This window comes from Anabrus simplex, chromosome 1 (assembly GCF_040414725.1).
Source record: "Anabrus simplex isolate iqAnaSimp1 chromosome 1, ASM4041472v1, whole genome shotgun sequence".
NCBI classification, from domain to species: domain Eukaryota; kingdom Metazoa; phylum Arthropoda; class Insecta; order Orthoptera; family Tettigoniidae; genus Anabrus; species Anabrus simplex.
Window position 1 is genome coordinate 697,615,762 of NC_090265.1, and position 27,498 is coordinate 697,643,259.

The window sequence follows — 27,498 nt, forward strand, 5'->3', positions numbered from 1 at the left end:
TGGCCAGAACTCCGCTTTGTTTCTGCACAGCAGCGGGGTGAAGAGAGGCTGCGGGACATTGCCTTGTGAATCTCTAGTCATAATGACAAAGGAACAAAGAAGACGAGCCGAGAGTGGCTTCATGTTGGACAATTGTACTCCTATACATTCTCATAAAACTGGAAAAGAGGCCTCTTTTAACAGGTTGAAGACTGGAACAATTGCTTTACTTTCTTTATTTTAGGTCTAGACTGTATATTTATTCCGTGGGATGTGTAAACTTGAGATCCCCTTTATGCATACCGTCTGCACGCTCTATATACACTAGTGTGTGAGCGGTTGCCTATATTCAGTTCACCCTCGACCAAACGTGCTACTTTTTGTTCTGTGACCAGACGTGCAGCGAACTTCAGACAGCACACTGCAGTTGTAATGCATTTTTATTATGCTAGCAAGAGAAAAAGCTTACCAGGTCAGACAAATCATCATAAATTTTTCCGTAATCAACACGCTGACTTGACTGTATTTATTTGTTAAATGCAGGAATTATATTTTCGTGCATCAACTAATACTACATTTCATTTAACTTTCAACGGACGAGCTGGCCCTGGGGTTAGGGGCGCTCTGCTGTTAGTTTGCATCCGGGATATAGTGGGTTCGAACCCCTCTGTCCGTAGCTCTGAACATAGCTTACTGTGGATTCCCATTTCACACCAGGCAAAGGTCACAGCTGCTTCCTTTCTATTTCTAGCCCTTTCATGTTCCTGTTTGTGTTGATGTGACGTAAAACAATTTGTAAAAATTAAAATGAAAAGATATGAGAGGCGTAAATGAATAAATGCTTATAATGAGAGCATAAAGATCTACGGGTAGCAAACCTACCTTATACGCGGTAGATCAGGGTTCGATACCCGTTTGGATTAGAGATTGTTATCTGAATTTGAGAGTGGGCTCGATGTCCACTCACCCTAGTGAAGGGAAATAGGACGTTGCAGATGGTAGAATATGGTACCCCCTTGCCTGTAATTACAGGTGACTAAAATAGGGACCAGGGGCACTCGAACTGGAAGCATAGGTTTGCAAATATAGTCCCTCTACTTGAGTCTGGCATCACTTCCAGTTACTTGTGTTAGGCTCCTAAATTTTGTGTTCGTCTGACTGACTTGTTCTTTTGCGACCTCGAACGTATTAGGTTGCGGTGCCTAGAGAGTCTTTCATTTCCACGCCCTTCCTGGCCCTTCGTTGTCCCTTACAATCATTTGTCGAAGTGCAGGAACACTTTATTTTACCCTCTGATTAGTGTTAATGAAGGATTGTACTTGCTCTTAAAAAAGAATTACCACCAACACCACCATCACAGCTGACCACGCGCCACCTTGTAATCTGCAGGCTCTCACTTTGCCCAGTGATCACTTGGTAGGCCATGCCTCTTAGTGACTGTTGTGCAATGGGGTTTGGTTTGCGTTTAAAAAGAATATTGTGGTGTTTCCTAAGTTGTAGTTAAATTTACTATAATTTTCACACCCTTCACTGAAAACTCATCAGGGCTATAGTGCCAGGGGGAGTGTTTAATTTCTTACGAGGAATGCATGAAAGACAAACGTCATTTCCAAAATAAGGAAATTCATAAAGACGAAGCAAAATAATAAAAATAAATTAGGCACTAGAATGGAGGATAATTTAAAGAAAATATGCATTAAAATGCGTTAATTACTTCGGAAGTTATGATATTTAGCCTTTGCCCCGTTTTCAGTTCCAAGTGCCCTTGCAAATGTTCAAAGGTTGCGCAGTTTCACTCCTATCGGATAGAGTAAACTGCTCTTGGCAGTAAATAATTTCTAACGCGTTGGGTGGCCAATAGAGCAACAATAATACAACAATACAACCTATTCTCCTTCTACTTCTGCCGGGTCGAGTGGCTCAGACGGTTGAGGCGCTGGCCTTCAGACCCCAACTTGGCAGGCTCGATCCGGTGAATTTTGGCAGTGCACAAATACGTCAGCCGCGTGTCAGTAGATTTACTGGCACATAAAACCAATAACAGGGCTACATTATTATTTTTATTATTATTATTATTATTATTATTATTATTATTATTATTATTATTATTATTATTATTATTATTAATCCAGTTTATAATGCTAGGTACTTGTGTCAATTTGACGTAGTTTTGCGGTCAGACGCTCTTCTTGTTTCCAACCCTGCTATGTTGTGTGCAAACGTATTAAGACGAACACAAATACATAGTCCCGAGCCAGAGGAATTAACTATACGAAGTTAAAATCCACCGGCCGGCCGGGAATTGAACAGTGGACCCATTTAGCCGAAGAACAGTACACGATCTATTCAGCCAAGCAGCTGGATACCTTAACAATACAACTTTTCTCTAAATTTTTAAAACAAAACAAAACCTACCAAACGACCACTACTCAGCCCAGTGACCTGCATATTATAAGGTGTCATGTGGTCAGCATGACGAAGCATCTCGGCCATTACCCTTGGCTCTCTAGACCGGCAGATGGTTAAAACAAAGAAGATGAAAATAGGTAACTGATTAAAACCGCATATCGACCACAATCCGTTAGTTGGTGTTGTTTCGAACATAGTCTTGTAGGAACATTTCAACTGGCACTCTCATCATCTGTAACCATAGTTCTGTATCCCTCCGTGATAATGTTTTTTGCTTCAATTGCTATGAACTATAAAACAAGTTAGGAGTTCCACATTGTCCCTTTGACGTACGGGAAGCAGGCAATTAAGTGACACCAGTACACTGCCGTCGATATTTGACGATATCCGCGGAATAAGTATGTAACCAACAAATTTGAATAATTGAAATGAAGAGAAATGAAATGGCGTATGGCTTTTAGTGCAGGGAGATCCCAGGAGGGGTTCGGCTCGCCAGGTGCCTTAAACTATTAACCAAAACCATAATGAGCTTGGCTGGCTCCTGTGATCCTAGAAATAGTTGGGATAATCTGAAAATTTTTTACAGCCTTTTCTCGTTATCAACTTCAGTCTTGTGCACTTTAGTGTGAACAAGCAGGTAAATTTAGTTTTGTAAGTAACAACGAGGTAACACGAGTTTCCTGCCAATTGTTAACAACAGTATGGATAGCAATTTTTGAAATAGCTCTGAAGTTAATGCTCTTATTGTTTGTGTTTGTAAGTTCATATTTGGCATGTGTTTGTAGCTGTCTGAGACTACATTCAGTGAGTGTATTATTTTAATCAGTCATAATGGATATCACACCAAAGAAGAGAATTAAGATTATAACTAGGGCTCACATGTTTATGACCGAAAAATATTAGAAATACGTAAGCATTTATGACATAAAAAGTATTAAAATATGAGAATAAATATGACTTCAAAATATTTTGGTAACATTTTCGAAATATTCAAAATCTTCTCGCTGTTTGAATTAACATTATATTGAAAATATACTATTAAAATTTCGCACGTACAATAATAATAAATAAGAAATAGTATTATTTTTATGGTTTTATTTTTAATTGATTTAATTACTCAATCCAGAGGCAACTCTCGACTCTGCGTAGAATGAAATAAATGTCATATTTTTATGGGCGATCAGAAACAATTGCAGTAGCAAATTACATATGTTTTGAACTTTTCAAACAGGAACGTTCTATTTCCACGAAACACTGACTTGTAACGGGGAAAAGACCGCTCAACACCGCAGGATGTTACTGGGGCATATTTTAAATACATCGAATCATACCAGTTCAATTAAGGCTCACCTTTCTCTCGCTTTCTACGCATATGTTTCTTTCTATACAGCTTACCCTCCTAATTGACATAAATAAATAGTTAAAAAAAGTTAATTGTAAACAAATTACAGATGAAAATTAGGAGATGTGAAAAATCCGTCTTTGAGACGACTGCAAGCAGGTATGCGAAAAAGGAATAAAAAGCCAAAAATATGAAAAAATATGAAACTTCGCGGGGAAATATGACCATAATATGACAAATTACCGGAAAATGAATGACAAAAACGTTAAAGAAGCCAAAATCTCACTTTATATGATCCGTGAATATTACATATTATTGGTCACCGTCGATAAAATCATGCTTATGTTGTATTTTGCATGGAAGGAATATAAAGAAAAAAATATGACATGTCATAACATCCGGACCCTCATTATAACCCTCCTCAAATTTAGTGGTATGAATCAGACTAAAATATCAGCTGAAGGAAATGTAAGTTTGGGCGCTGTTTTTGATATAATTAGAAGGAAAAATGAGACTGGGTCAATTTCACCTCAAAGCATAGAGTGACATGGCCGAAAATGGAGAACCTCGCGGAGAGATGATGCCTATATCATCAGAACAAGCAAAATTAATCCTGAAAAGTATAGTTTCGATGTTTAAAAAAAAGTTTTTGGAGCGTGCAAGGTTAAGAACTGATGCTTCAATAGTGAATAGGCGTCTTTTAGAAGCTGGAAGGAAAGCTCGAAGACCTGTCAGAAAACAGCTGTTAACGTGCCCCATGAAGAAATAGATATTGCAATGGGCAAAAATATCAGAAATGCACACAAAAGCAGTGGCGAAGGGTGGTATTCAGTGAAAAACCTCATTTGTAAGTGCTAGGTTATAACATCTCACATGTAAGTGAAAGCAATAATGAGAGTCTCGCATATGCACATCAAACAGACAGTAAAGTCTCCTCCAAAAAATATGCTTTGTGGCTATTTCACATTCACGGGCCCTAAATGTTTGGTTCCTGTTGATGGAATGATGAAGAGCGACAAACACATTCCAGTCTTGGAGAGAAAAGCTGTCCCAGAACGGAAGTGATTGGCTGAGGACTGAATGTCGAACAAGTGATTTTACAGCTGAACAGCGCCTTTGCCGCGAATCAAAAAGATCAAAGACTTTATGTTGAAAAATATTTTGCAGTGTTCGGTCTAGCCTGGTAATTCACCGGACATTAACCCTATAGAAAATATTTGGGAAATTATCGAGAAATGGATGAGGAAAATAGGCTGCACTACCAAGGAAAACATGATTTGTGCTGTAGTGAAAGTGTGGGTTCGTACCCAGAAACAAGGGAAATGTGTAAGAAACTCATTAGCATCGTATAGTAACCTTAACATACGTTGGGGTTTGTTGTAACTACGGCCGGTAATTTTAGGCAGTAATACAAATTCACTCAAGCGAGTAACAAGCATATACTAACCTACACAACGGTTATGGTATGAGTTTTGTGTAAATATTAGGGGTACGGCCCATCGGAATCGCTAGAATTTATGTTACTCTTACTACATTACGGAAGAGTGGGCCATGCAACACTTCATATTAACTAAATTTGTTTACAGTCTAATCTATTACTGACTAAAAATCTGGGATCTACTCAATAACTTCGCTTCTTTGCTACGCATTAACCAGTAATAACGCCTGTGAGAGCTGCCACCCGCAACACAGGTACGACAGAGCAGTTGCCGATCACCTTCAGAAATGGGATGTAAACGTGATATAGCCTAACACACAGGTTCATCCACGCCAGAGAGAGGACATTGCCATTAATTATTTTAAGTCCCACTATCTACAAATTTAATGGATTTTGGAAACGCCATGTTGCCTGAATTTCGTCCCGCGAGAGTTCATTTACATGCCAGTAAATATACCGACTAAAGGATGACGTATTTGAGAGCCTTCAAGTACCGCCGGACTGTCAGCGCCCTACCCTCCGAGCTACCCGACCAGCTCACAATACTAATATGCTGGTGAAAAAAACTTTTATTTCATACAGTATGCCACCATGTTATCAATGATATATTCCAATTATTCTGGAAATGTATTCTACCCACGTCTGGCACCACAGACCGTCCTGTACACAGTCGGTCTGCCTTTTAGATTGAAATTTTCCGATCGAATTCGTGAAAACCACTTTTGTCATGCCCAACTCGTCACTGCAACTTCTGCATAAACGGCACAAATATTTTTATTCCGTTTTATAAGATGTTCTTACTCGAACGTTAATAAGGATGCCGAAAGTGTTCCTTTTCATCGTACATTCTCATATATTCCATTCATTTATATACACAGCTTCATTATTTACATCGGCAACATTGCCATAACAACGTGGCTGCCAACAGAGGAGTGTTTGGTTTGTAATTCACTGCGTAATTGTAAGAGAACACATAATTCTTTATTTTGATGGCAAATTTATTTCATACATTTGATATAACGTGTGCCGGCCTTGCGGGGTAGAGGTAGCAAGCCCGAATCTTACCCGGAGGCCCCAAGTTCGTTTCCCGGCCGGGTTACAGATTTCTACCTGTATCTGAGGGCCGGTTCAAGGTCCACTCAGACTACGTGATTACAATTAAAGAGCTATCTCTCGGTGAGATAGCTTCCCCGTTCTCGAAAGCCAAGAATAACGGCCGAGAGTGTTCATCATGCTGACCACACGACACCTCGTAATCTGCAGACCTTCGGGGTGAGCAGCGACCGTTTGGTACGCCACGGCCCTTCAGGCTGTTGAGCCATGGGGTTTGGTTTTCGCTTTTGCTAATATAATATGTACAGTACCTAGAGAAAATTCTCTTGAAATATAACGCGGAGTATATATAAATGTTCACTGAGGATTTAAAACAACAAGAACTGGCCACTGAACCACTATGTAGCACACATTTTCACGCTGTCGAAATTGGGCACTCTTAAGTAATATTTGTTTCAATCAAAATCTACTTCAATTAAAATAAAATTATCGACCATATTCAAATCAGGAAGATCACTACATTCTGGTTTAGTGAAAAAATGTGAAGAACAGATGTAAATGTTTAGTAAGGCTCCTTGGCTGAATGATGGGTGTAGTGGCCTTCGTTTTATAAGATTCCGGGTTCTATTCTCGCCCTGAGCACATGGCTTGGGTATTCGTGATCATGTTAACACTCAACATATCACACTAGCATAAAACACATAAGGTACATAAACTCTCCCCATGGGGTTGGTGTTAGGAGGAACATCCAGCCGTTAGAAAGGGATTCATTCACATCGGTGCCGAGCTCTGATAACTGGGAGTAATGTCAGGAAAGAATATTTCTTTTTACAATTTGCTTTACGTTGCACCGACACAGATAGATCTTATGGGGTCGATAGGGCAGGGAAGGGCTAGGAGTGGGAAGAAGCTAGCCGTTGTCTTAATGAAGGGGCAGCCCCAGCATTTACTTAGCGTGGAACAATGGGAAACCACGCAGAATCATCTTCAGGACTGCCGACAGCGATGTTCGAACACTCTATCTCCCGGATACACGCTCATAGCTGCGCGTCCCCAACCGCACGGTCAGCACGCTCGGTCAGGAAAGAATAATCAGTTAGGATGCTTCAGGCATTACAACTGTGTAAGATGAAAACCCAAAACGAAACCCCATGGTACTACAGCCCTTGAAGGGCCTTGGCCTACTAAGCGACCGCTGCTCAGCCCGAAAGCCTGAAGATTGCGAGGTGTCGCGTGGTCAGCGCGACGAATCCTCTCGGCCGTTATTCTTGGCTTTCTAGACCGGGGCCGCTATCTCACCGTCAGATAGCTCCTCAATTCTAACCACGTAGGCTGAGTGGACCTCGAACCGGCCCTCAGGTCCAGGTAACAATCCCTGACCTGGCCGGGAATTGAACCCGGCGCCTCCGGGTAAGAGGCAGGTACGCTACCCCTACACCTCGGGGCCGGCACTGTGTAAGATGGGGCATTCAAAAATTAACCATTTTAAAATTTAATGCCAGACCGGTCAGTCCTAGGTTAGTTATCAAGGAAGCCTTATGACTATCCCGTGCTCAGATATGGAGTGATACATCGATCTGTACTCGAAGTATGCTTCAGTGCACCAATGGAAAAAGACAATCATAATATGTGTAACTTTCTCTTTTCTTTTTTCGTAATGTTATTTCATTTTGAATAAAATAAACATAACTATGTTATTCACATTATTGTTATCATACTTCTTTTCATTTGACGTACGGAATTTGGATTTGAAAATAACTAATTCTTTAGTCTAAATATTTCATTATTTTAGAGAATATTGGCAGATCAAGTAACGGATGGGATAAAATGGAACAGAACGTAAGCTGAAACCAGAGGTGGTAAAATGTAAAAATAAGAAGATCCATTGGAGAAAGGACGGATGATTAATTCTCTACTGAAGCAGGATTATTTACCTTTCTGCGTAGTTAACTGAAGTGTTATCTTTTCTCTAAATGTTGAGATGGTTGATAATATTCAGGCGGCTCTTGTATTTCACCCGACGTGATTTGTTCTAAATTTGAACTCCAATTCCCAGCAGCAGCGTGTTTGAATGACTTTTGAAATCCCATCACCAGCTTCATGCATTTATTCTATTGACTGAGTTCGTTCCGCTGTCGCCTGACGCTCCGACATTAATAAACGAGGATGCCACAGAGCGATGTGGGGAAACGTGCGCTCACATTAACACTGCTAAGTTTGTGCTCAGTTTTTGTTTTACGAAGTGGTTTATAAGAAGTGCTGATATTTTCTTTAATGTGGAGAAGTGAAAATTTAATTTAATCACTCTCCAGGTTTTAGATTGACATTACGACAAAACACACCACACACAAAAAAGGAAATCCTCGTTAAAGTGCAAGATTGAGGTTATGGAGAAAATTCTCACAATGTGGTTTGGACACTCTATTAATGTGAAGTACACAAACGATTTCTTAAAATCTGAAGGAAGCCCTCAGGTACCAACTACTTATTTAATGACACAAAAGCAGGTAAGGTATTCACAAAGGAATTTGGAGATGGTTCGCTATGAGTCCACCAGAATCTGTATAACGGTAATTTTTTTAAGACTGTACATGTGTTTGAAATAATTAGCCTGGGCTAATGAATACAATTTTCTTTCCTTCGTCCACTAGCAATGACTGATATATATCAATTTCAAATTGAACTTTCGCTTCAATAACCTCGTTTCGTTATTGATTGCCAGGATTTTAACTCTACGATTAATTTTGTCGGTTGCAGCGCAGTTAACTTCCTCGTAGACTTAGAAGATTTTGGTGATCATGAAAGACCGTACCTGCAATTCAGTAATAAGCATTCAAGCTTATGTAAGGTTTTATGTATGATTGTTGCGTGACTTTTTTGACAAAACAACGTTGATCATTAATTCTCTACTGTGTATTGTTTACAGAATGGCAAAAAGGTAACGTGAACATCTAAGTAGAGGATAGTAATTAATTATGTATAAGAGATTAAATTTAAGTATATTTTATGGATAATATCGTTTTCCTTTCATTGATGTGTCAAGACTAGAACAGGCTTCTCTTGGATACACTCCAAAGCCGACCTCGGCTAACTCGAGTTGTTAGAAATATGACGCCTACATATGACACTGGGGACTTCTATTCGTGACTCCAAAGAACCGAGGTAATTTTGAAAGGCCAAAATCTTAACGTGGGGTTGCTCATTGGATCTGTCAAGGAGTTTGTCGATGTCGCAAGGTGTGTTTTCAGTATAGATTACTCACCTACAAATATTGTTGAAGATAAAGTTATTTTTTCGTGCCGTACCAGCAGCTTTTGTTCATCAACATGTCCATCAACATCTTTAGAAATATTGCGAACAACAAGGTGGTACACATACAGTACCAACGCAGTTAAATAATATTTTATTGCCGTTATTCTGCCGCATACGATATGAATGTCAAAGAAGTCGCTGGTTTTTCAAAACTACTATGTCCCCCATTAATACATTGACGTTTGTGAAAATTAAAACACCGTGAAAGAATCGCCCGAATGAGTCCAAACTCCGCGTAGGCGAAGAACACTGTGTCAGCAGTAAGTGATTAGGACTGTAGACAGATTGAGTACACGTAGGTCAATCAGGGACACTTCCTCTCTGACCAACAAGGTTAGTTTTATGCTTAGTGTTGTCAGTGAAGAGCTGTCAGACAATGTAGAAACGTGAAAGTGTTATTGTTGTTTGAGTCATCAGTCCATAGACTGGTTTGAATGCAGCTCTTGACGCCACCCTATCCTGAGCTAATCTTTTCATTTCTACGTAACTGCAGCATCCTACATCTGCTCTAATCTGCTTGTCATATTCACTACCCCTACCGTTCTTACCTCCTACACTTCCCTCAGAAACCAACTGCACAAGTCCTGGGTGTCTTAGGATGTGTCCTATCATTCTAGCTCTTCTTCTGGTCAAATTTAGCCCAAATCGATCTCCTCTCACCCATTCCATTCAGTCTCTATTCATTAGTGATTCGATCTACCCATTTCACCTTCAGCTTTCTTCTGTATACCACATTTCAAAAGCATCTAACCTCTTTCTTTCTGAGCTTGTTGTCGTCCATGTTTCGCGTCCATACAATGCCACGGTCCTGACGAAATTTTTCAAAAATATCTTTCTAGTTCCTATATCCATGTTCAAAATGAGAAAATTCTTTTCTTAAAAAAGGACTTCCTTGCTTGTGCTCGTCTGCATTTTACGTCCTCCTTACTTCTGCCATCATTAGTTATTTTACTACCCAAGTAAAAATATTCATCTACTTCCTTTAAGACTTCATTTGCTAATCTAATATTTCCAGCGTCACCTTACTTCGTTCGACTGCACTCCATTACTTTTGTTTTGGACTTATTGATGTTCATCTTGTACTCCTTTCCAAAGACTCTGTCCGTACCACTCAGCAATTTCTCCTGATCTTCTGCAGTCTCAGATAAAATAACAATATCATCGGCAAATCTCAGGGTTTTGATTTCCTCTCCTTGCGTTGTGATTCCCTTTCCAAATTCCTCTTCGATTTCCTTTACTACCTGTTGTATATAAACATTGAAAAGGAGAGGTACAAACTTCAACCTTGTCTCACTCTTTTCTAGATTGCTGCTTCTTTTTCAAAGCCCTCGATTCTTATCACTGCAGACTGTTTTTTATACAGATTGTAGATAATTCTTCGTTCTAGGTCTTTGATGTCGATCGCCTTCAGAATCTCAAATAGCTTGGATCAATCAACATTATCAAATCCCTTTTCAATATCTACGAATGCCCTGTATGTAGGCTTGTCCTTTTTAATTCGATATTCTAAAATCAGACGTAAGATGAGAATTGCTTAACGTGTTGCTACATTTCTTCTGAAGTCAAATTGGTCTTCTCCCAACTCAGTTTCAACTTGTCTTTCCATTCTAGTGTAAGTAGTGTCAGTATTTTAGCTTGTTGACATTAAAGGGCGCAGTAAAGTCACGTGAATGTGTTCGAACGGGGCAGAGTAATCGATCTCCGGGAAATTGGTTCGTTATACCTTAAAATTTCTGCTCGTGCAGGGCATGCTGCTACGGCAGAGATGCGTGTATGGAAGCAGCGTACGCAGCAACGAGAGGTACTGGGCCACGGAATAAGGATGACCACCATCTTGCCCGCATGGCTATAGGGGACCGCACAGCTTCGTTAACAGTGGTTTGACGCTGGAGCACTGCTACGCACTTGAACCTGTCTATATTGACGATTCAACTATACCTGCTGCAGACTGAATTGGTTGCACATATGCTTTTGCATCGGCTTCCATCGTCCAAAAACCACAAAAGGCTCAAACTGCATTGGACACGTGAGCGCCAACACTAGCATGCTGAGTGGCTAAATGAAGTGTTTTAGGACTAGTCCCACTTCAAACTGTCCTACAGGGATTGCCGCATACGTGTTCGACGCTAATGTGGTGACCACAATCTGGCAATCTGCATTGATGAGCGGCACAGTGGACAAACCCCAAGTGTGATGGTTTGGGTACAACAAGCGATCTCGTTTCCTGCGTATTGAGGGAAATGTGAACAGCAACCGATACATGAGAGAGGATTAAGAGCCGGTAACCCCACTCTGATAGGTTAACGCGTGAGTTGGCGGCGCGGATAGGGGCGCACAGCTGTGAGCTTGCATGCGGGAAATAGATGGTTCGAACCCTACTTTTGGCAACCCTGAAGATGGTTTTCCGTGGTTCCCAATTTTCACACAAAGCAAATGCTGGAGCTGTAAGTTAACTAAGGCCACGGCCACTTCCTAGCCCTTTCCTATGCAATTGTCGCCATAAAACTTATCTATGTCGGTGCGATATTAAAGTAAATTGTAAAAAATAGAAGCAAGTGCCATATTTTTAATGCTATTTGTTCAGAGCGTCAACCTAGAAAGATCCTTTGTCCCTGCTTGCACCATATGTGAGGAACCCGCGTGTATTTTGTAAATGGCGGGAGTGTAAAGTGTTGAATGTGAGGAAAGGAACGTTAAGGACGACACAAACACAAAGTCCCCAGGCCAGGGATTATTAATCATTTACAGTTAAAATCCCTTGACCCGGCCTGGAATCGAACCTGGGGGTGCTGGGTGACAGGCGGACCCGTTGCCCCCCTACACCGCGAGGCCGGATAGTGCCACATTTCAGTAGGACAATGCCCAACCACAAGTGGCGAAGAATGTCCTAGCTTTCTTCGAGGAACGGTGGGTAACACTGCTTCACTGGCCATCACGTTCGCCTGACGTGCGATCTACCGAATATGTCTTGAATATGGTTGGTCGGTAACTTGTTCTTCACGGTTCTCCAATAACCAGTGTCGATCATTTTTTGACTTGTATACAAACAGCGTGGAGGGAGATTCTCCAGGAACATATCCTGAACCTCTTTGATTACATGGTAGCACGTTTAGGGGCTCTGTTTACAGGACGTGGAAGCTAAACAAAATAGTGAATACTCTAGCTGAAAAGTCATTTGGAGTTGTATAAATTTAATCATTTGTGTATTGCCGTGTACCTAATCTGTCGTATAATGTTCGTTTCAATCGCGCGTTCCCTCCTTGGTGTCGAAATTCTCATAATGTTGGTCCATGAAACATTCTTCAGTACAGAATCGCTTCACAAGTTATTCAGTTCCCTTATACTGGTCTCCACTGTAGCGCATGCGTTTGCAGTTGCTCCACTATGCAGCTTATGCACTGCTTATTCGTGTCTCCGTCACAAAGGCTGCGACTACCGATCGCTATGTTAATTACACAAATTAATGATACTATTTTGTTCTCATCAACAAGAAGTTAACTGGCACAATATACGAGCAGCAACTATAGGGGTGAACCGTTCTCCTCACACTACTTTCAAAACCTCAGGGATATGTTGATATAATAAATGCACTATACATACTAATTGTTTGCATTCCTCCGCTGAGAGAGTTGGTGGCAGTGGTCTATACTGGAAACAGTCCCGCTATTCGCCTTAGTGCCGGAGAATTGAAAACCACGGAAATCCATTCCCAGCACAGCCAACGGTGTGGACCAGCCCCTTCCCGTCTCCCGAATACAGAGGCTTAGAGCCATGGTAGAGCCGTAGCTACCCGTCCTCTGCTAGGTGAGCCGGTCAGAGTGTAGAGCTGTCGGACCATGGAGCAGCCGTGGCCATCTGTGGGTCAAAAATCTCTCTGCTTCTAGTGACGAGACTATACATAACACCAATGGCTGATAAACGTATGTTGGAGTTAGAGAATCCCCATTTTTAACCACACAGTTTTTGAAGGATATTGAATTTTCTTATCACCTTAGCAGCCGGAAACGTACAGAAAAACAGAAATTACGTATATCCCTAATTATGTATTTTGTAATTTCTATCAACAATCTAAATCCAGCAAGTATATGATTGGCATCTAGCGGTGAAGAGTTGAACTGATACATAGTACATACACACAGGTTTTTGATTTACCCCACATGTTGCCTGCAGAGCGTCAACGGCAAACCCGCCCAGGCTGGGTGTCAGTGTCTTTCAGTGCCATGGTGGGAGTGTGTCGCGCTTGGTGTCCCGCATTATTTGCCAGTTAGACGCGAAGGCAAACGGTGTTTTTCTTCCTTTCTCTACACTCTCCAGGCATGGCTTCTAAACTGGTTGGGGAAGTATTCTTATGTGATTGTGTTACAAAGAGCCTTTTAAACCGTTTCTTTGCATCTCAATTACATTTAGTGTGAATAATAATATTATTTCCAGTGGTAGACCAACTTGAAACGTAAATCACATGAAGGTTTCGTAAGACATTTTTTTTTGCATCGCAGTATACAGACTCACCGTGGCTGTGCGATAGTGAAAAATGATAGTCTTTTTTGCTGCTGGCCGTGTTTACTTTCCTCAAATAAAGAAAACCGCCTGGACTAAAGATGGTATCAAGATTATGGATAGTTTCCGTATTCTACCCGCGAGTCACGAAAATTTAAAAAATCATGTTGCATTCATTATTTATCTAGGGCGTTATGGCAACACGAGAATAAACTTATCATTTATCGAGATATTTAACAAAGCCAATAGAAAAATAGAATGAAACTGTGAAAGAGATCGATGAATTGCATTGAAGCAAAAGCAGACGCAACACAAGTTCTGGCAGTTCTTCAGATACAGTACTTTTCGGTATTTTTTCCACATTTACTATTTCTATCCTTATAATTCTATTATTCTTCGTGTAATTCTACACGTCCGCCTCTGTGGTGTAGTGGTTAGCGTGATTATTTGCAACCCCCGGAGGCCCTGGTTCGATTCCCAGCGCTGCCACGAAATTTGAAAAGTGGTACGAGGGCTGGAACGGGCTTCACTCAGTCTCGGGAGCTCAAATGAGTAGAGGTGGGTTAGATTCCCTCCTCAGCCATCCTGGAAGTGGTTTTTCGTGGTTTCCCACTTCTCCTCCAAGCAAATGCCGGGATGGTACCTAACTTAATGCCACGGCCGCTTCCTTTCCTCTTCATTGTTTATTCCTTCCAATCTTCCCATCCTCCACACACGGCCGCTGTTCAAAATAGTAGGTGAGGCCACCTGTGCGACGTACTGGTTCTCCTCCACAGATGTATTCCCTACCCCAAAATCTCACCCTCCAGGACACTGTGCTTGAGCCTGATGAGTTGGGATCCATCGCTGAGTCCGAGGAATGAATCAATCCTGTAGAGTAAACAGATTAAGAAAGAAAGAAAGAAAGAAAGAAAGAAAGAAAGAAAGAAAGAAAGAAAGAAAGAAAGAAAGAAAGATTTCTATTGCATTTGGGAAATTATGGGCGATACCCTGGCGCTATTGTAACGGCCGCAGTGTTTCGAGTCTTTCCTAGACTTAGTTATTATAAATACGAGACTTGCACGTTTTTGCCGAATCCTAATAAAACCTTTCTTTTCCATTATTAAATTTGTTACTCTATATAACCGACCATAATGTATTCACAATGACAGCTAACCTCGAGTCAACACAGCGCCACCTTATCACAGAGTATACGTGTGACGTCACATTTTTAGCAAAAATGTTGTCTTACTTTGAAGCAGTATTTCATGAAAACTACGTTCAGAATTTCATTTCTTTGCAACAGGTAGCCTCCTCATGTATCTGTCAATTGAGACATTAAAAATAATCGTAAGTTAAATACTGTCGGTGATATACAGTACAGTGGCGAATTTCCCATACATGCGATTGACGTGTTACATCCCTTCAATTTTCAATTAAAAATAAATATTCATGGCTCATATTTTCATGCAAGTCATTTATATACCGTTCAAACACACAGTTATCGATACTTAGAGATGGAAATAACGAGCTTGGCTGATTAGTGACTTACTAATCATTGCCAAAGTACTCCAGCGGTGGCAGCACGAGAATTAAACCCTTGTTGGTTTTTAATCTCTTCCGTGGGGTTTGAATGCGGAACGAACAGCCGCACCCGTCAAGAGGGCGGTGCAAGCTGGGATCCTGTGAGTTATCGCGCTTGGCCGGGCTTTATTTGTTATTTCGTAAAATACTGGAGTTCTTGCTTGTGAGCGGTTCTTTTCTTGTGCTATAAATGATGATATATGGCAAATGTGTGTTGTAGCATTATAAATAATTTAGTATCGTGTGCTTGTAGTGTATCAAACAAAGAAAATGCGGGAATGATGTGATTTTGAAATTACATCACACCGATCAGAGAGTAGTTCATCAGGTATGGGTGTAGGAGCGCCAAGGTCACGCATTTCTACCGCGCAATCCGAATTGAATTTTTCTAACCATTGTGTAATCGATTATTAAGAGAAACATTTAGTATGCTTTCTTTTAAGGAGAAAAGTAGAATTATAAATGAAGGACAACCGCGTCCAACTCTCAATGTAACTACGAAACTCAAGTCGTGTGTTCGTCATTTTAACAGAAATATTTATGAAACAGACCATTGGATTGGTGGATGTGAGATTTTAAATAAAATTTCCTCTTGGTCCTCTTTGTTGTTTTATCTTGAAAATTGTGTTTGGAATGACGGTCTGTTTGCGTTGATGTTTCCAATTTTTTTTCGGTTACATCCCCTAAATCAGAAGTCAGGAGTCGCCACTGGTAATATGCGCGATCTACCCAATCACTAAAAGCGTCTTAAATGTTTTATTTCCGTATATCTGTTGTCAAGGAACGTAAGTCTACTTTAAAATGATGTTTTTCCTAAGAATACTTCAGAAGAACGCTCGAATCAACTTCATACTCTCCTCGACTATGTGAGTTTCGAAGTAGTATGAGATTCCTACGCCACGCCATTGTAGCTTAGCTGTACTCTTTATTAGGTGCTGTTTATGGGACAGTATTCTGTCACGGGTAACCCCCAAGCACTTCGAATGTTTGTTCCAGACTAGACGACTCCCCTAAAAACAAGTGTGTATTTCATAGTTGCCTAACACACTGTTCAGATGATAATATGGAGTTTCAGTATTATTAGTGTTTGATCTTACTTCCACTCTGGCTAGCTCCTGTGGTAAAGGTGTTAAGGACATATCCCGAGCAAAATGAGACCCGGTGGAATCCTCTGCAACAAGTGAGGTCCACGTCTCTCTCGTATTGATCCATCCTGCACTCCCCTTTCAAGACGACCCACCTACCCACACACGCGTATTCAGCGTATTTCTTTAAAGATGTAGAAGTAACTGGAATGTGGGACAGCCGTAATGGACCTGTGCCAGACTGCGCTCATGAATGAACTATTGATAGTGTTACGAAAAGCTGCATAATTAGTATTTGATGATTTTAAGCTAAAAGTAGAGTGGCAGGAAGGGAAAAGAAACTAGAAATGGAAGACGCTGAAGGCTGGAAGGAAAAGATTATTATGTGCCATGTGCAACGCTTATACGAAAAGCCATCTTCGGGGGAGATGAGTAGTTGATCTGAAAATCCCCGCTACAAGAGCTGGACCGACAATTCAATTAAGATAACAGGAAGACTGTGGTAAACGTTCGCTTTAAAATTGGATTGTGTTATCTGTAGGAGTCTCAGAGCCTATTCACAAACATATAAGTTGCTTGGTGAAAAGATTCCAATATCCTGTAGGTGTATTTCTCTGTGCTAGGGTTGTATTTAAAATGTTAAGGTAATATTCAGTCATTGTACCATTCAATCTACTGAAATTCGTAGATACTGAAATATTTAAGTTATCTGTGAATGTAAGTTTGCTTCGCTACATGGGGGGGGGGGCTGTTATTCTTCTTTCTGTACATTTTGTATGAATTGCTATTTACTTTAAATTATTATATTAAACTTATCGTAAATTAATTTTAATTGGAATGCATTTTTGTTTCTTGTCTTGTATTAATGCATTTGTGTTTTTACCATTCCTTATTCGTTATCATGAAATTTCTAAATTTTACATAAATTTAGTCAATTTTTTGTATTTGTTTATTTTTTTGTTTCTATTATACTGTAAGCAGGCATTGTCATGAGTACGTCTCCCAATTACATTGTGTTTGTGAATAATAATAATAATAATAATAATAATAATAATAATAATAATAATAATAATAATAATAATAATAATAATAATAATAATAATAATAATAATAATAATAATAATAATTGTTCTTATAATTATTAAAAATATAGTTCAGATAAACCGGAAGTGCTAAAAAGAAGAATCATGAGACAAATCTTAGGTTTCATTAAAACAAAAGAACAATGGGGATAAGAAAGTAATAAGGAAATATACCAGAACATAGAAAGCATAAAGATATAATAAGGAAAAAGAGATTGCCACTTTAGGACATATCTGTAGAATGGATCATAACAGATTGAAAAACGGATATTAAAGTACCTTTGGAAGCAAAAGTCAAGTACAATCTGAGTACAGGAAGTCAAAAATGATTTAGTAAAAATGGAAGAAACTAACTAAGGAGGGATAAAAAAAAAGGGAGTTTTAAGAATGGAACGATTCCAAGATAGAATGGAAAGGAAACTCGGTTGTAAGTGGTATGAGGAGAGGAGAACAAAGCATATACGATGATGAAGGAAGAGGAAACTACAAGGAAGGATGAATTGAAATTGACACGTGGTCCATAGCAGGTCTCATCGTATAAAATAAGAAGAATATATAACATATATAAGAAAGGTGCTTCTCTATAAATACCAAAATTCATCATCTTCTCCTTGACACTATGTAGAATTCTATCCATGATGATAATGAAGAGTAAGGGAGACAATACACTTCCCTGTTTTAAGCCTGTCTCAACTCTGAACCATTCAGCTTGACCTACTTTGCTTCTAGCACAGCTTTCCCAATTTTGATACAATGCTATTACCATCTGTATTGTTTCATTACTAGCCTGTGCCTCTGTCAATGTTTTCCATGCCAAATTCCTTGTGACACTGTCATGTGCCTTTTCAATATCTATAAACGTCACTACCATGTCCTTTCCATATTTCTAATACCTTTTCATCATTTGACGCAATGTAAATATTGGGTCAAATGTGGACCTGCCTCCTCTGAATCCATTCTGGTGTTCTGCCAATTTTTCCTCTACTCTGTCTCTTATTCGTCTATTCAAGATTCTTTCAAGGTTCTTAGCTGTATGAAGTATCAGTGTCACTCCTCTGTAATTTTCACATTGCTTCCTGTCTCCTTTCTTGAAAATTGGTAGAATGATCCCTTTCGTCCACTCTTTTGGAACATACTTTTCTCTCCATATCAGTCTGAAGAGTCTATACAACCACTGTAGACCAAATGCGCCTGCTGCTCTTATCATTTCTATGGTGACCTCGTCACTTCCAGCTGTCTTGCCTCGTTTCATTCTTTTAGTGGCCCGCTCACTCTCTGCCATGGACACTCCGTTTTCCTTATCTTCCATCTGCACTAAATTTGATTGTTCGATTTCTCCTCGTACCGAGGTATTTTGCACTTTGTAAAGCTGTTCAAAGTATTTTCTCCACCTATACAAAATATTCTGCTTCTCTGTCATCACTTCCTCCTGTTCATTTTTAATGAAGTTAGCACCCTAACCTGGGTTTTTCTTCTTTTTAACCCACTGGAATAAGATCTTTTTGTTTCCGGTTGTATCTTCTTGCAGAGATTCAGTGAAGTTTGGTCAGCATTTCTTTTTCTCTTCTTCAGGCACCTTGGAGCATTTGCAGTGCCTGTATTCTCTTTTGAATTCTGTTGTTCTAATTCTCAGCTATCTTTTCCAAGCTTGTCTCTTCCTTTTAACTATATATTTTACCCTGTAATTCCGTCAGGGCGTTTCTTGATCCTTTTCCTTTCCTGATACTCTTCCACAGGTCTTTTCTGTACACTCCATCATGACTGTTTTAAAGTATGCCCATTCTTATTCGACCATTCCGATGTCTTCCTTAGGTATACTTGTTTCGGTGTGTGTCTGTAATTCTTCATTTATTTCCTTATCTTGAAATTTCCACTCCCTTAGCTTTCTCTGCATAATTTAAGCAATCTTTTGTATCTTTCCCATCTTTAACATAGCTATCACAACTCTGTGATCTCCTTCGAAAGATTAATTTGGGAGGGCTGTTATATCGACCAACATTTTCCTGTTACCTTTCTCGACCAAAATTTAATCTATCAGAGTTTTAATTTTGTTATCCCAACTATATCTTGTTATCTTCTGTTTTTCTTTCGAAACCATGTGTTACCATTTCTTCTACAAAAGTCTACCAAAATATCTCCAGCCCTGTTTCTCTTCCCATATCCAAATGTACCTACAATACCTTCACCTTTTCTTTCCTGACCTAATTGGGCATTCATGTCTCCTATGATCACAACTTGTTTGTCCTGTATATGGTCTTCCAGATATTCAAGGTATTCCTCTAGATCCGTACCTGTATTTCCTATTTGTGGAGCATACCCTTGAATTATATCTGTAACAACAGTTTCAGGTCTCTATCCGACCTTAATCAACCTGTCATTTATGTTTGCCACCAATTCTAGGTATTCCTTTAGGTCTTTTTCTAATTATGAGACCTACACCATTTTTGGCTTCTTTTCCTCCACTATAGTATAAGACGTATCCTTTCTTTAGTTTCCTCTCACATTTTCCTTTCCATTTGGTATCACTGATTCCCAGCAATGCTACATCTTTGTCAACCATAAAATCTACAATTTCTTCCACTTTCCCTGTTAGTGTCACTACACTGAAGGTCGCTATCTTCATGTATTTGGTTTGCTGGCCGCCCATTTCTCACATTTCTCCCAGCATTGCAAGACTTGCATGTCGCTTGTGGGGAACGCCCTAGCATTTTCCGAGGCTTCAGTACACTTGTCATCATATGGGCTTTTATTACGATGTGTTCGCCACTCCCAAAGGCATTTTAGAGCTACTGCCAGCCGAAACTTGTAGGCCGCTCCTAACATGGAGTACAGATGCTGCAGTTGATATGGGGTTTCAGTGGCATCTCCTCTACTGAGGGCCCATTTCCCTTCTATAAGGACTCTTCTTCCCTTAGCCGTTGGTCCTTATAGTGGGTCAGGCTCTTTACCGCCTCCCAACACTCGGCGTGGAGATACTGGCTGTACGGTTTACTCCTATAACATAGCAGATTAACTGGCCAAACATCAATTTGGCCAGTTAATCTGATAATAATAATAATATTGTAATCGACATTTCTTAGCCCACTGTTCCTAGTGAACACGGCCTTATTCAGCAACACGTGCCTGTTTCCGCGTACAGATATTGTGAAAGTGCTGAATACCACAGCTACATAACAATTTATAAGGATGAAAGGTAGTGAGTTTTATTATATTATGCAGACTACAGCACAGCAGGGTGAAGTACAGGGATACGAGAGTCGTATTCACACACGAACACAGCTCGTATTTTAGAGAAAAATCTATTTCTTCTTCATTCACATAATTGAAAAACAAAGTTACATATGCACGATGTACGTAAATACGCTCCCAGATCTATGGCTGACTGGTTCATGGGATCCTGAGTTCTAATTCCTGCTCCAGGTCAAGTTATTTCAGTCATAAACTGTTACCCCCTTCGCTCGGGAACTGGTTGCTTAGGATGTCCCCAGCATTCCTACAACTCATACACTGCACACAAAAACACGCAGTATTCTATACACGGCAGATACTACCCACCCTCATCGGAGGGTGGTTAAGTGTAAGAAAGGGAGTACATCCCTAACTTTGCCCGGATAAATAAAACATATTACTTACTTACTTACTTACTTACTTACTTACTTACTTACTTACTTACTTACTTACTTACTTACTTACTTACTTACTTACTTACTTACTTACTTACTTACTTACTTACTCATACGTCATTAACCCGACTATAAATAGTCACATAAATTTAGATTAGATGTGTTCAAAGTTGCATTTCTGGAGAGGCTAATATGCTTAATCTGCCTTACACCATATCCTATATTTATTTTACACTTTCGGTTTTGAACACAAAAAAGTACTGCCTTAAGGAACAACAGTTAAATATTTTTTCAAAAGTAATTCGTTTAAAAATTCTTTTTCTTAACCTATGTATTATTATTGCGTTGGCTCCGGCCTCTCACCGCTGGATACCGTGTTTCAAATCCCTGCCACTCCATGTGAGATTTGTGCTGGACACAGCGGAGGCGGGACAGATTTTTCTCCGGGTACTTTCATCATCTTTCATTCGCGCAACCCTCTCCATTAACATTTCATATCATCTGTCAGTCATTTATCATTTCCCCAGAGGAGTGCGACAGGCTTCGGCAGCTGGCACATTTCTTATCATTGCCGCTAGATGGGGCTTCATTCATTCCATTTCTGACCCGGTCGAATGACTGGAAACAGACTGTGGATTTTCATTCATTATTGCGTTGGGTCCGCCTCTGTGACGTAGGGTTAGTGCGATTAGCTGCCAGCCCCGGAGGCCCGGGTTCGATTCCCGGCTCTGCCACGAAATTTTAAAAGTGGTACGAGGGTTCGAACGGGGTTCACTCAGCCTCGGGAGGAAAATTGAGTAGAAGTGGGTTCGATTTCCACCTCAGTCATCTTAGAAGTGGCTTTTACGTGGTTTCCCACTTCTCCTTCAGGCAAATGTAGGGATGATACCTAACTTGAGGCCACAGCCGCTTCCTTCCCTCTTCCTTGTCTATCCCTTCTAATCTTCTCATCCCCCACCAAGGCTCCTGTTCAGCATAGAAGGTGAGGCCGCCTGGGCGAACTACTGGTCACTCTCCCCAGTTGTATCCCCCTACACAACGTCTCACGCTTCAGGAAACTGCCCTTGAGGTGGTAGAGGTGGGATCCCTCGCTGAGTCCGAGAGAAAAACCAACCCTGGAGGGTAAGCGGATTAAGTAAGAAAGAAAGAAAGAAAGAAAGAAAGAAAGAAAGAAAGAAAGAAAGAAAGAAAGAAAGACTGCAAAAAGTACATATCTCACTCCGTTCGTTCCTTAATTTCGTCTTCCTACTGAAACTTGTTTAGGTTGTGTTATTTTTTTAAATTGTAATGGTCTTGAGATTTCTGAAAACCTGGAAATTCAAGGCAAAATATTCCACTAGAAGACGGAGATATTCTACGTCTTCTAGAAGGTGAAGGGGTGATCAGAAATATCAATAATGAAAGTGACGATCTCCGATGTGAAAGATGGAGAAGATGAATTGGTGATATGTCTCCCCGTCAAAAACGAACAAGACAGCAAATGAGTGGTGTAAAATGTTAAAATTGCACCGTTGAGATTATGCACAATCTGTAACCACAATAGAGTATCATTACATGGGAAGGGCTTCACTTTTAGTGATATATATAACTTTTACTTCGTTTGATCACTTCTTATCAATTTATATTACTTCATAACTTATACTGAGGATACACTGGAGATCACTGTAAGTCCCTAAGTGTTAATATAAGGAAGGAACTTCATTGGGGTAATCACATAAATGGGATTGTAAATAAAGGCTACAGATCCCCGCACATGGTTATGAGGCTGCTTAGGGGTTATAGAAAGGATGTAAAGGAGAGGGCATACAATTCTCTGGTAACACCCTAAATAGCGTATGGTTCCAGTGTGTACGACCCTCACCAGGATTACTTGATTCAATAACTGGAAAAAATCCAAAGAAAAGCAGCTCGATTTGTTCTGGGTGATTTCCGAAAAAGAGTAGCGTTACAATGTTGCAAAGTTTGGGCTGGGAAGACTTGGGAGAAAGAAGCTGCTTTACTAAGTGGTGTGTTTCGAGCTGTCAGTGGAGAGATGGCGTAGAATGACAGCAGTAGACGAATAAGTTTGAGTGGAATTTGAGTGGAGTTGGAATTCAAGAGGACAAATTGGGACAAATATTCGTTTATAGGAAGGGGAATTAGGGATTGGAATAACTTACCAAGGGAGATGTTCAATACATATCCAATTTCTTTGAAATAATTCAAAGAAAGTCTAGGAAAACAACAGGTAAGGAATCTGTCACCTGGGCGACCGCCCTAAATGCAGATCAGTAGTGATTGATGATTGTGATTGGTGATTGTACAGCATTTTTTAATAACACAGGACACATCAAATGTTATGTTGTGTGTTTCGTAGGGACGCTGAGCAAGTGCATTTTCTGGAGTGTATTTCATAATTAATAATCGTAAATAAAAATAAAAATGTGTTAAAAAACTTGAGATGCCATTTAACCCATACTGAAGAAACAAAACAGAAGATCTTTTGATAGTAATTTTAAACCCAAATCTACCGCACCAGCTGTGGGGAGAGTGAGTGGATTTCATTCTACAAGATCATAAATTAGATTCTTGAGAGGTTGGTATGAACTGCAACGAACTCCTAGGCGGCTTGAGGTGGCTCATAATTAACATTGTCTGTTTCACTATTGTGGCTGAGCTATGGAGCGCATGCGCCCTGGTTTACTCTGCCTTCCTATCGTAGGCTCAGACGATGACATGTCTTGTAGACCACCACACTGTTTAGAAGCAACCGGGGCCGGGCAGGGATTAAATCGTGAGTACCATACATTGCACGTTATATTTAAATATTATTCTATAAATGCATTGTTAAAATTTCAAATTTAATCCCATCAGGTCAGTCTTTATATACGTCATTATATTGTCTGCACACTTCAGAATGTTACCTGACACTTCCCACTTATCTCATTTTAGTCACTTATATTCCGAAGTTTTTATTTCATTTTGTGTCTATTACCACAACATCTCGAAGCTCGTTATTTAAGTACAGCCAGAGACACATTGTGTAGCAGGCTATATGTTATTTTAGTATTCGAGCCTAGATCTTTAGGCATTTAGAGGTAAGAGTACAAGCTTACTGGAGAGAGTAACTAGTATATGCTAGCCCGGACAACAGTACTTCTATGAGATTTGCATAAATGTTAGGGTCCAGCCTGTATTATAACTCCTAGAGGTTATGTTACCCTCGCTACAGAACGGAAGAAGGAGGTTAGGCAACACTTCCTACTTGCCTAATTAGTTTGCATTCTAGCTTATTACTGCCTAAACATATGGGCTCAATTTATTAATATGCAGTGGCATAGACATGCTAAAGTCTCAAATTTCCCCTTCTATATTAGCTGTACCGAAAAACTATACAAGCTGTGCAAAACATAATTTCTCATCTCCCATGTTAATATATAAATTTTTTACTATCCGAAGAATAACATCGTAGATATTAATGATTATTACATTCTTCACAAAAGTCCAAATACTTCTGAAAATATTAGTAGAATACTTTAATAGTCACTGTTAGCGAATTAATGATTTGCAGCTCTGGACAAAAACAAAATCGTTTCTAAATATTTGTAGATGTTTTTCTTCAGGAAGCGCTGGCCACGCAGTGTAGGTGTAGCGTGCCTGCCTCTTACCCGGAGGCACCGCGTTCGATTCCGTCTAAGATACCCGATTATATAAGGCTAATCAAAAATCTTGACACCGTCTGTCATTGTTGTTGCATCACAAAGATCTCTGCTGGAGAAATCAGAAGGATCGGCTGAGTTGGCCGTGCGGTTTAGGGAGCACATCTCTGAGCTCGCATGCGGGAGATAGTGTGTTCGAATCCCACTGTCTGCATCTCTGAAGGTGGATTTCCGTGGTTTCCCATGTTCACACCAGGAAAATGCTGGGGCTGTACCTTATTAAGGCCACGGCCATTTCCTTACTTCTGAAATGTTCATGACAGACACACAAGGACTCAAAGATCAAACCCGTTCGTCATTCTTCACCATCGAACTGCCGCATATCACAGCTCATTCTCTGTGTTTGCCGCACGAGAACGGAACCGTTTATCGGATGACGTCAGAGGAATACCAACTACAGCGTCATTTAAAAGAGCCTCAGGTACAGCAGGATACGAGTGAACTGTGCAGCCCGAGACTTTCACTGATCGTGTTAGTACATTAATATCACTAATTATTATTATTATTATTATTATTATTATTATTATTATTATTATTATTATTATTATTATTATTATTCCCGCCTGCGTAACGTAACAGTTAGCGTGATTATCTGCCGTCTTTGGGGCCCGGGTTTGATTCTCGGTTCTGCCAGACATTTAAGAATGGCAGGAGGCTCTATGTGGTTGAAATGGTACAGGCAGCTCACCTCCACTGGGGGTGTGCCTGAAAAGAACTGCGCCACCTCGGAATGAGGACACGAGTTTGTCCAACTAGTTGCCTGAATGGTCAGCGTACTGCCCTTCGTTTCAGAGGGTCCAGGGTTCGATTCCCGGCCGGATCGGGGAATTTAACCTTCATTGGTTAATTTCAATGGCCCGCGATTTGGGTGTTTGTGCTATCCCCAACATCCCTGTAACTCAGACACCACACATAGCACTATCCTCCACCACAATAACACGCAGTTACCTACATATGGCAGATGCCGCCCACCCTCATCAGAGGGTCTGTCCCACAAGGGCTGCACTCGGCTAGAAATAGCCACATGTTATTATATATTATTATTATTATTATTATTATCATTATTATTATTGTTGTTGTTGTTGTTGTTGTTGTTGTTGTTGTTGTTGTAAGTATGTATATCTAACTGGGGTGGAATTTCTTATGTTATAAAACATTTCGATTGTATTTAACTGTGCTATATTTGTTATTAATTACGGCAGTGTTTACTTTGATTCTAAGTACATTAATTGGCTTAGTATAATAGAAGGCCTAACGGCCTCAACTACACCAATGAAGATATTTAACTGACTAAATAATTAATTAACTAAATAACTAACTAACTCCTAGATTTTTCTCATTCCATCGTCGCTATAAGACCCATCTGTGTCGGTGCGATATAAAGACAAATTATAAAAAATCTCTTACAAGTGAAATGAAGTAGATAATTGTATAACATCTATATTATTAATAAAAACGAGATAGGGGTCTGTCTGTTTATTTGTTGCAGATAGGCTCGAAAACTACTGAACTCACTGATCTGAAATTTGGATAGGATATAACTTGAAACCCAAAATAATGCAACGCGTACTTTTGATTTTGATATACTTCACAGTTCCGATCTAGTGGTGGATTTTACGAGGGTATCTCCCAAATTTTGGAAATTTTTGCACTACATTAGCTAAAATAACAGGGGGTGAACTGTTAGCCTTAGAGAAAAATAATATGCATAATGTGATCGTAATTTTCTACAAGAAACGTCATGTGAATTTTCTTCGTATCTCTAACGGTTTTCGATAAAATCCACCCTTTTTGATGATTTTGGCTGTGTTCTCCATCACTGATGAATAAGCTAAGCGATTAAGTCGTTGTTCATTTGTTAAAAATCCAGCTGAAGAATGAGCACGCCGTTCTATGGAAAAAGTTTGGGGGCTACAGTTGTATTGTTGGAAATGTTCGGCGTACTTGCCATCCTTGAGAACTGCTGTGGGCTCTGGTTTGTTTATTCAGCCATTTCTGTCATCATCGTAGTCATATTGTTATAGGTACATTCCGTATTTTTATCTTTTCAGCATTTTCATTGCTTCGATCGAGTGTACCCGAGCGTACTTTGCTCTGCCAGTGCTGCGGTCGAAATTGCTCATTCTGCCTTATGACTGTGTTACGTGCTTCTGTCATCTATTTGTCACACTTTAAACTAAGTTGTTTATACTTTTTGCGCTAATAGTTCAGCAGGAAATCGTTGTTTTTTGTCACAGTTGTAAACATCGTGTTTGAACGATGACTGCCACGAACGAACGTAAGATGAGTCCGGAGGAAATCTTCAGTAGATTGAGTCTGATGTAGATTTCAACAGTGACGGTGTTGATATTGAGGATATCAGTGAAGTGATAGGGAGTGATAGTAATGTTGATAGAGGTGATGATTTGCTGCCAGAA

The 27,498-nt window shown here is 40.0% G+C and overlaps 1 protein-coding gene across 1 annotated transcript in view; it reads left to right on the forward strand.

The window, feature by feature from the left end:
• The window catches only part of LOC137502964 (uncharacterized), a 291,246-nt gene that overhangs the window by 60,932 nt on the left and 202,816 nt on the right, over positions 1 to 27,498 (forward strand). The gene's annotated exons all lie outside the window — the stretch shown is intronic.